Source organism: Acanthaster planci, linkage group LG08 (assembly GCF_054643075.1).
Source record: "Acanthaster planci isolate LZ-2023a linkage group LG08, COTS_SCS, whole genome shotgun sequence".
NCBI classification, from domain to species: domain Eukaryota; kingdom Metazoa; phylum Echinodermata; class Asteroidea; order Valvatida; family Acanthasteridae; genus Acanthaster; species Acanthaster planci.
The window spans coordinates 5005693-5016512 of NC_141784.1; the positions used below are offsets into that span (position 1 = coordinate 5005693).

General features: G+C 40.1%; 1 protein-coding gene across 5 annotated transcripts in view; it reads left to right on the forward strand.

Moving 5' to 3' along the window:
* The window catches only part of LOC110974595 (ecdysone-induced protein 75B, isoforms C/D-like), a 155789-nt gene that overhangs the window by 40256 nt on the left and 104713 nt on the right, over window positions 1-10820 (forward strand). The gene's annotated exons all lie outside the window — the stretch shown is intronic.

Here is a 10820-nt window from a genome sequence, read left to right on the forward strand (position 1 = left end):
AGCCATGTACATTTAGGGATCTAATGCTAAAGATGATATCTTTTGATAATCACTCATCCAGAACAGACTCGATCCCATGCAGGGTGTCATGTCTGTTGTTGTGTCAGGTTGTGACATGTCCTACACCAGTATGTATCCTAGGCAGCAGTTCAGCTTCTAGTTGCCTGCTTCACTATTAAAAGTTTTCACAGGCAAGTTAATAAAAATTGAAACAACACAAAAAGAAACAAAGAAACAAACACAAATGAAAAAAAAAAAGCAGTTGATGTACCAAAAGAAATGTACCGAAAACTACTCAACCTTTTGACATAACTACTTAGCGTACATTAACAGAGAGAATGAAATAGCTTTGATTACATGTACCGGCAGTTTTAAATTCTGTGGACCAACTCCAGGTTTTTTGAAAGTGATAAGCAAGGTTTTTCTTTACATCTTAGTGTGGTGAAATTACATACACGAATATGTTCTGCATGAAGTCAGGTTGGCATAGTGGCTCTTTCCTCGCCTTCCACCTCTGTGCCCGGGGTTCGAATCCCACATAGGTCAGCATGATGATGTTTCTTAAGGTTTTCCCTAGAATAAACTTATCCCAGATTTTCCTCCCACCTCTAAAACCGAACATTTCTTCCTAGTCTTCTTAATTGCGAGGGCCCCAAACGATCTGCTTTAGCTGGATAGTTACCCTCATTAAAGACTTTTGTAAGTACAGGTATGATCGATCTTGCTGCTCTGCAAGAACAGTAATGGAAGAATTGGGAGCAATTTAACTGTGTAGCACCTTCCCCTGTGATGACATGAAGTTCATGTCCAGTAAAGCGCCTGTGCCAGCGAAGTCGCGTGATCTGTACTGGGTATTAGACATCAACAAACCTCATAGCAAAAGTGTGTTTTAAGTATCGTTTACCAAATGTAAAGCCGTTTTTCGGTATAGTACCCAGCACATCATTAGTCTGAGTACAGTGCCTACTGATGGCTTTATTTTTGGTAAATGATACTTGTGAAACACTTTCCTCGGGGGATGCCGTGTTTGTTGATATTTAATACCCACTATAGGTCATGTGACTTACCGGGCGCAATCGGTCTATTGAACTTCAATAACATAAAGCAGATCATGCAAATTTATGGTTACAATTTCAATGCTTCATACCCTAGTTTTCCATGTACCATTGCTGAAGCTTGTGGGCAGTTGACGTGGCAGGCCACATAGTGATAATGAATGTGGTAATTCTTAACATGTTACATTTGTGGTAAGCGTTTATGCAGCTCAAACACATATCTTTAAAGTAAAGCACAGGTTGCTATTTTGGGAGAATAAACATTGTATGCAGTCATTTCTGGAAATTAACTGGCATGGGGGAAAAGCTGTAGAAAATTAACCATTAATAAGTGGTTTCAAGTATGTACCCATCGTTGACACTGGTGAGCTGGTTTGGGGAGGATGACAAATTTAAGGATCCGCTTCGGATCATGGGGATATTTTTGTAGTATTGGAAGGAAAAGGACGTAACAGAAAAATGTGGGAAACTGTTGATAGTGGATCACCCTGCTGGCTGGACTTCACTGCTACATGTATGTGCCATCAAGGAAATCAGTTAAGTGTTCCAAGTCTTGGCAATCTGTGGGCTCCTTATTTTCACCTACTGCCTAAGTTTTCACGGGGAAAATCCTTTGAAGAGGCCAGCAGCGAGGGGGAAAAAAATGGGGCGTTATTCAGTTGCACCGGGCCTAAGAGAAGAAGCAGCCTTAAAGTGAACAATCTGCTGCCTCGTGCCTGGCCTTCTCGCTGTCAAATTGATAAACAAGAACTTGGTTTTCTCTGTAAAGCAGTCATCTTTGCAGGAGGGCGAGAATTGTGTGACTGTAAATCATTTGGGCCGCCACACAGCCAGCACACGCGATGCCCTTATAGATGCAGGCTGATCCAGTCTCCACATGCATCTGGCTTTCTGTTCCATCTCCCAATCTATAAATACCGTTGTGATGCGATGCTGGTCATTGAACCAGGTCTGCTCCAGGAATATGCAAAGCGAATACAGCTGTACTGTGTATACATGTACGTTTATACTGCAGACATGGGGAAGATATCCGGGGACCCTATTCAGCAGGGAGAGGTGAAGCTAGGATGGGATGTCCACTTGACAAGACTTGAGTAAGGTTAATCAAATAAAAACCATCTTGTGCTGGATGTAAATGTACCGGTATAATGAGGCATGTACCGGGTAAAAACTCCATCTGTCTGTGATTGGCGATACATGTGAGCGGATCCAGCAATCAAGCACATAGTTTGCATCTTTGTTGACCCGTTGTGGCAAGGGGGAGTCTGCCCAGTGTGATAGCCAGCTGACCATTACTAACTAGTCAAAAGCCTTGACCAGTCACTTTGATTGGCTGACATGTTTAGTGGCAAAACCTGTTTATGCACCCAACTGTGTAAATAAAGCATTGGTTTGATTGGCTGGGACAAGAACATGTTTGTGCATAGGGATATATAACAATAAATTCATAAAATTAAGACTTTAAGTTAAAACAAAGGGCCCAAAAAGCAGACTGATTTAGTACTTGAAGAAATAATCAAACATAGTAACTGTAGACCTTTACTGTAATGTTGCCATGGTTGTCTTGTTCCCTGTAGACCCATTAGCAATACTAAATACAACTCCCATATTGATCAGAGGGAACAGACTATTTTTCCTTCCAGCGTCTGTTTGTTTGCTTAGGCCGTGTCCAAAACGGGCTTCTAGAGCTACGGCTAGATCTATTGTCTGTGCGTCTCCACGCACTTTCAATGGAGTGAAGACCTAGACCTAGCTCTAGACAACGGATTCGGATGCAGGCTTAGATTGCTTTAAATGATAGAAAACAAGATGGCCACCCCACGATAGAGGTCCATTATGAAGAATTATAGTGTAGAAAGATGCCCTTTGGTGGAAATTACATGTACCTGGTACAGTACATGTACTTTTACATATCTATAGTGAATCATTGGGGAATAAGTGTTGAATATGGTCCGTTGATGTACCTTACGACGGTGTGACTTCCCTAGAACTGGGTAATTTGTAGCTTGAGAGTTTCTGTGTGGATAGTAGTATGATGCAGCATCAGGCCCGTAAGCTGGGGGGTTCGAACGACCCCCCCTCCCTCACTTCTGAGTTCCGCTTGGTGGTGGTCTTTTTTGTACTGAATATTTTAAATAGGCCGTAATATTCAGCATACAAGCCACTTATATGTTGATTCTCAAGGTCAAGGTGACCATGATTCTGCGTATTAATGAGTCAATCTCCAGTCATTATGTACCGTCAGGAAGTTCTGGCAAATATCCACATTTCAGGCATTTCAAAGGGTTTGAAATCAATGTATTTTTTGTTAAATTTATTCAATATTGAAAACTACAGTGTTCAAGTCTTACATGCAACCGTTGGTTGTTGTATTACAAAGCCCATTTTGATAGGCCTTTGTATAAAAATGTGTTTCTAAGTGCCAAAAGTTCCACTTTTTGGTTTGATGACCCCCCCATCTCTTGTCAGGCAACGGGCCTGAGCATGTGAGGTTTCTAAATGATTTCACATGTATGTATGCTGAACATGCGCCACTGAGCTGCTCATTCTCCAAGTTTTAAATTTTAAATTTGATACGGACTTACCGGTATGAACTAAATAGTAAAGGAGAAGCCTAGCACAGGTCTGGTACATTTCGGGGCATGTTAAATCTTCTTTCCTTGTAAAAATTGGACACAGTTTCAAACATTTTGTAGTTTTTTTTTTAAGATAATATACAAGATAAAATATTCCACAGTATTTATGAGCACCCAAAATATTGAAATTGGCCAGATTTTAAAGCTTGGTGGGGAGTGTTTTAAACATGGTAGGAGACAAGCAAGCCTTAGTGGACCTCCGGCTAGTGTTTGTGTGTGGGAGAACAAGTTTCAAAGTCTGGTTTTGTAAGCCTAAGGATGAATCCAAATGGGGGAAAAGTAGAACTGAAAAACAAAATCTTTGATACACAGAATCTTAGGAATTTTATACAGACGCATCGCTCTCTCCAGAATAACCAACTCCTTAAGGTTGGCACATTGGATTTATCTGAAGATGTCCAGTGTACATGTAAGTAGACATACATGTACATGTTACTAGCGAATTCAGGATGATACTGTCAATAGATTATAGGCCAGTTGAAAATTACAGTAAAATACATGCTTCGATCAGTGTAACTGAAGCAGAAAAACAAGAGAGAGACGTATGATAACTTGATGCCACCCTGCAGTGATCTCTGTAGTTTGCTAAATGCGTCTTTGTGTGCTTAGTCTCTGAAGTCCACTCTGACATTAGGAAAGACATGGATCGACCAGTTCAGCATATTATGAATTTCCTGTATCACCAATCCATTTACACACAAAAAAGCCCAAATTGTGTGGATTACACTCAATTTCCTAAGGAAATCTCCCCCCAGGAAGCACCTGTCACTACTGGTCAGTTTGAAGCAGGGGTCATACGTATACCGGAGGTGGAAAGGGAAGGTCTGACCGGTCTGGCCCCTTGGCTCAAGAAGATGATATTTTGGATGGTTTTTGCAATAATTTAGATTTTTTTTTACCGACCGACCTGATAAGTGGGGTGTAATACAAAATGAAGGATACTTATGAGCGGATGTTTAAGAATCATTTCATGAGGTGACAAATTGAATGTTCTAGCTAGCCGTAACCCCCGAGGGTGTTTGTAAACTCCTATTGAAATTGGAAGATTGAGGACTGAACGGGGTACCTTGAAGTGAAGCCAAATAGAGTAGAACATGATTGTCCACAATTTATAATACTGAATAAATCATGTGATCAGTGACTCACCAATCAAATGAAGGGGATTTATCAGGTGGTGTATAATTTCTGTTGATGCTGTGACTTTGTATTACACATATATTCACAGTGAAAATCCCTCCCCCCAAAAATGTCAGCAAGAACAGAAGTTTCTAAAGATGCCATATCATGGATTCAGTCCAGGTGACTTTGAACATTTTTATATCAGTACAGTGGAACGCCGCTATAACGAACACGCCGGGGTCCACGCTAAATGTTCGGTACAGTGGACGTTCGGTATAGCGAAATTTACTGCCGAACGTTTTTGTTGCCATGTTGAATAGCGCCCTCTCTTGGCTAACTGAAGTGTAGCCTCCTGTGATACCACGGTTCACTGTTTTTGTGATGTTTAGCCGTTGCATTCACGTTTAAGGTTTCTAAAAATGTACCTGTTGATTATTTGTTTTTTATTTATCCTAAAAGTCGTGAAGCTACTGCTCAGGATCGATCTTTGATGCATGCTAGGGCAAATCTCGGTGGCTTGTGTATCAGCAGCGCCCTCTTTAGACTATTGTTAGTGCCATGCCATGGCGGTGCGCGTGCGGTGTTCTTCCTCACCCAATCACGGGGAGTCATAAAACCAGTGTCCTTTGAGTACTCTCGGCAGAAGAAGACTTTGAACGAGTGTAGACCAATATACCCAGTTTCTCAGCTAGTCAATTACAGTTAACTCTTCAGCACCTTGTGGCTTTCCCTTCTAATCCTTGGGGGAAATAATAGCCAATCGTTACTCTCCAACATAAATAACCTGACTGTTTTATCAAGTTGACGTTGGGGAATTACAAGCAGCTACTGCATAGTGTTCGGTAGGTTTTGTGCACAAAATATTGGGAGCCAAGGACAATGTTCAGTACAGCTTAATGCCAAAGAGCAATATTCACCCTTTCCATGCATAGTATCTCCTGTTTTGTACCCCTTGAGTCAGTGATGTATTCAGAAGGAAGGGGGATCAAAATGTCCCACTTGGATACATGTTGTCATTTTTTTAAAAATGAAAATGCCAGCATTTTAGAAATGGTACCAGTACACAACCTTTTTGGTGGGGAAGGGGGAGGATTCTTCACGGATGAAAGAAATTGGAAAGTTGTTGAAAAATAAATCCCCCTCACCCAAAACCTGCATACATGTACCTCTGCACTTGCGGACATTTAGTATTTTGGCCAAAAATTGTTAAGGCAAGATACAGCAGCCAACTTTGACATACTCATACAGTCAAATGCTCGAAAAAAATGACCCGCTAGAATCAGTTTATGCAAGTATTTTTGGTACATCTCTTCCCCGTAATCATATTTTGTGGGGGGGGGGGCACGACCATTGTGTGGTACATGTATTTTTTGCAATAGCAGGCCGTTTACGGCTGCCAAGTTGAAGTTCAGCACACAGCAGGTGATTTAACCTGCCATTCATCTCTCTGTATGTAGACTTCAGGATCTTTTTTGCATGTCCTGGTACAACTTGGTTAATTTCTTTCACAAACCGACTGAAACCATGTGTAAAGCATTTTTGTTTTTTTACCGATCAATTACATGTACCTCCAGCTGTCCTGCTTGATGCATTCTCAAGAAAATGCTGTTGACCTCAATCTGATCACGTGGCAATTGTCAGTGACTGGACTCGAGGCCAGGCAATGTTTGAATTTCTGTTTGTGCTTATTCAGTAAGAAAATTGGACTTTTCTTTCAGAGGGTTTATGTCATTGTCAGAATAGATCAAGGTTTAAGAAAAATTTAAAAAAATAAGTGAACAAAAAATGGTGTGACTGGCATTAATGGTCACATGTAGGTCTGACTACTGGTCATTGTTGTTAATATTTCTTTACATCAAGCATTCAATGGATGTCAATTCAACACATTCAGTACACATGTGCATTACACGTACCTTTCTTTGTCTTGTCAAAACTTAAATCTGTTGTTCATTGCAATATTCAAATGTATATTAATTAACCCTAATCCTGCATAACCTTGTTGGGTTCAGCATGGTTAGGCCGAATGTTCTCACTTGGATGATAACATTAGGAGCTTACACAGACGCTAAAAAGATTGTATCATTTCTAAGAACATCATGGCGTTTGATGACTGGTAAAAGTGTTATACTCTGTAAAGAAGAATTACTGAAGTTTTAAGTACTTGTACTTCCAATATGAAGGAACAATTGCTTCTGCTCATCAAAATCACAAGATAGACAGGGGTACCCCTGTAGGGTAACCCTACATGTAAGCACCTGTTTGCATCACCTTGCGTAGGCATTCCTTTGTTTTCATGTATAGCTTGGAAAATTCTGTTAAAAGGTTTTTTCTTACAGAATTAATTTCTTAATTTATTTCTTACCCTCTGAACACCTTTTGAGTTTTACTGGTTTCCTAGACTGTTTCTCTTCCTTTCCTTACAAGCGACCCTAATCCCAGAATGCCTCTAAAACAGTTTTCCAGCAAGGGCGTATTGAACCTTGTGTGGACATGGCTGAGTCCTCCAAGGTTCACAACCTGCGTTCGGTGCACGTCTTTCTTTCAGTGGTCCATGCTGGTGATTGTGTGGTTATGGTTCAGTCCTCGCAAGGATCACAACCTACATTCAGTGCACCTCTTTCTTTCATTGGTCTACACTGGTGATTGTGAGGTTTAGCAAGCACTGAGCAAAAGTACACTACCTCCACGAGTGAGGTGAACATACATGTACTGCACATGTGTACAGCTATATGCATGTACAGGGTTTGCACAAGCGTGTGTGGAATACACGCTAGTCATTTTCGTCAGAATGTCTGGAAGCCAAAGGCTCTTTGCATGCATGAGTACACACCCTAGTTTGGCCTAGAGGCAGCAAAGGCTTTCATATACATGTACTCTTCAGTTTCTCACCCTTTGACTGGGAAAGGTTGTTCGTGTTCTCTTGCACAGAGTCCATATTTCTGTAGAAATTGATTTCATGTTATTGCTGTAACTGATGCCATTTATTGTTCTGTTGGGGTTGGGAGAATTTTGAGGTGAAGAATTCTGTGTTACTAACATGTAGGTCATTTCCATGAGTTGAATGAGCTTACACATACATGTTCATGTATGTGGGGCACAGGTGTAATGCAAATGAGCTTTCCCAGCACATTTGTTTTGTGTTAGAATGTTCAATAAACTGCTGATTGTCGGTTCAGTCCTAAAATAAAAAGTCCTTACAGCAGTCATGTGAATTTGTGAAATACTGTTAAAGCCTTGTTCTGAGCATGAAAGAAATATTCATTGAAACATACATGTACTTTCCACAAATATGGTCATCAAATTTTAAGATGTGATTTTCTTTTGCTTTTTCAGTGAGTGCACTGCTTGAGTAGTTTCGGACTTTTGTGTTCGTTGGGTTTGGGTTAAGTCTCACCTGGTCCTTTGACACCTTTGCTTAGTTTGCGATCCTTACCAAAACCACGAAGATGTCAAATTTTCAGCAGGTGGTTGAGTGGGACTTTAACTAACACAAAGAATTAGTAAACCTTTATTACGATACTCTGATTTTTTTTTGGTTAATTGGGAATTACAATTATGAAATGAGAAGAAAATATGAATTTTTTAAAATTCATGTAACGTGGCAGAAAGGGGGAAATGGAAATTTGTAATGGCAGTGGTAGGTTACAATGTTAGTCATGTTAATGCAAATAACATGAAAGAAAACATTTAAGGCCGCTTCAGCTGAACATGAAAATAGGAACAATATTTTTAGTGAGAAAGTACCAAACTTTGCTTGATAAAAAAGTTGAATTGATCTCATGCCGTAAATTAAAAAAGTAAAATCAAGAAAATCTTTGCATTGCCAAAAACTGCAAAAAAAAAATTTGAGCAAATGGCAAATTTTTATATTCCTGAAAAAAATCCCGATTGTGAAAACTGAAGATGAATTTTTCAATTTGGGAAAAATAACATTGTAGGTTGACCACTTTCATTTCCCATTTACAATCCTGCACTTCATATCCTAATGCACTTCTGCCAAAATTCTTGAATGATTTACTTCAGCTTGTTCAATTCTATTGTATAGTTTTAATGACAAATTTTCTTTCTGCAATGAAAATTACTGTGACAGTAACACAGTATTGCTTGAGAAATTGTCGTCCCTTTCAAAGCTTGAACTTGAAATTATGTGGCAAAAAAGCAAGCTGCTCTCAGACTCAGGGTAGCCCGGACATCGTACTACACATAAACGAACTGAAGCTCACCCATCCTGCATGCAGAGTGAACAACGGTGGAAGTCCACGCGTGAGAATACGTGTAAGCCGTGAGAGTTGAAGGAAAACAAGACCGCACTATCTGCACGTGGAACTGTCAAATAAAATAGTCTGCAATCGTGGCCGTGTGGAAGCTAACTTGATGGAAGAATCACATTGGAAATCAACAATATTCGGAAACAATGATCATCTAAGGAAATGAAAAGAATTCATATATTGTATGAAAGAAAATGATGAAACATTATTCATGTCGTCAAAGATATATGGATCTACAGAAAATCAAACTCAAATCAAACTTGGTATTGCAGTAATTTAAGGGCATGTACGTGTTCAAGTCGTGCTCAGTATATGAATTTGACAGACATAAGTGGATTTTACCGTTCAAATTTCATGCTATTTAATGACACCATTTGCCCAATTACCGCCTGTTCGGATGATGTTGACGCCCGTTCGGATGGTATTGACGCCCATTCGGACGGTATTGACATCGTAAGATATGCACCTTCAGTGACCTTACATAGCCCAGTCAAAACAGGTGGTACTTCATCTGATCATCCTTCCAAGAAAATATTGATAGTTTGGGATAATTGAACTGAATCCCAAAGATAGATATCCATAATTCACCTGCACATGTTACATACATGTACATGATCAAGTCAGTCCATTTTTCATGAACGTATGTGTAGGCTTACAGTACTTCTAGTGGAGTGTCAAGATCGCCATTGTGTAATGTGATTAACTTTAAATAGCGGTGGTGTGTGAACGGTGATGATTAGCGGTAAACAAACTAAATTGTGCTTTTATTATAAGGATGAAATGGTGACAATTTAACATGAAACTGAACATTATTAAGCCGTAAATACCCTCACTTGTAAATAATTTTTTCATGCACTGACGTAGGTTACATGTTACTGGTATTTACGGGATGTACATGTAGGGCTAGCTGAGGAAATTGGAGCAGGCGTCCTATACCGTACGTGTCCTATACCGTAATGTCCACGCAAGCCACGCGTGGATAGCGCGCAAATCACACGGCGGCCGCCGTGGAGATGTTTTAAAGAAAAGGATGTCCACGCGCGCCGCGCGTGGACAGCGCAAAAATCACGGCCCCCCCCAGCGTGAAAACCTAGCTCCTAAAAATTGTTATTTTGGGGCCCGCGTGATTCACGCAGGAGTCCAGATAATTTCGAACGATACTGTACTTGTGTCTCAGTTTCTAAAACTGGTTATTAGGAACGTTGTAGTCTCAGACATGTACATGTACTGGCATATGTTGACACAGTTGCAACCGAACATTTCTAGCACATTTTAATGTCACACCATTCTTTAAACTGCAGTGGGTTCAATGATACTGGTATGTTTCAGACTGTTTAGTGTCTCAAACTAGTTCTTTGGAGTGTACATATACCGATTGTACGGTATGCTCAGACATGGGTGTAATGCAAATACATTTCATGCACTTTTTCTTTAATGTCACAACATTAAAAACATCATTAAACCGCCGATACAGCTGAGTGCATGAGTTGGTTCAGCTCTACATGTGTATGTTCCAGATTGTTTGATCTCTAAAACTAGTTCTCGGGAGGGTAGACATATGTTCTCTGACAAAATGTGAATAAATATTTCCGGAACATTATTTAATGTCACAGTGTCCAAGAAACTGGTGACACAATAGAGAGCATGCTTGTGGGTAAGTGTACAGCTTACGTACCGATATTCTTTGCAGTTATGTGCTCGTACTTAGTGATTTATGAATGCACATGTGCAGTGCCTGTACT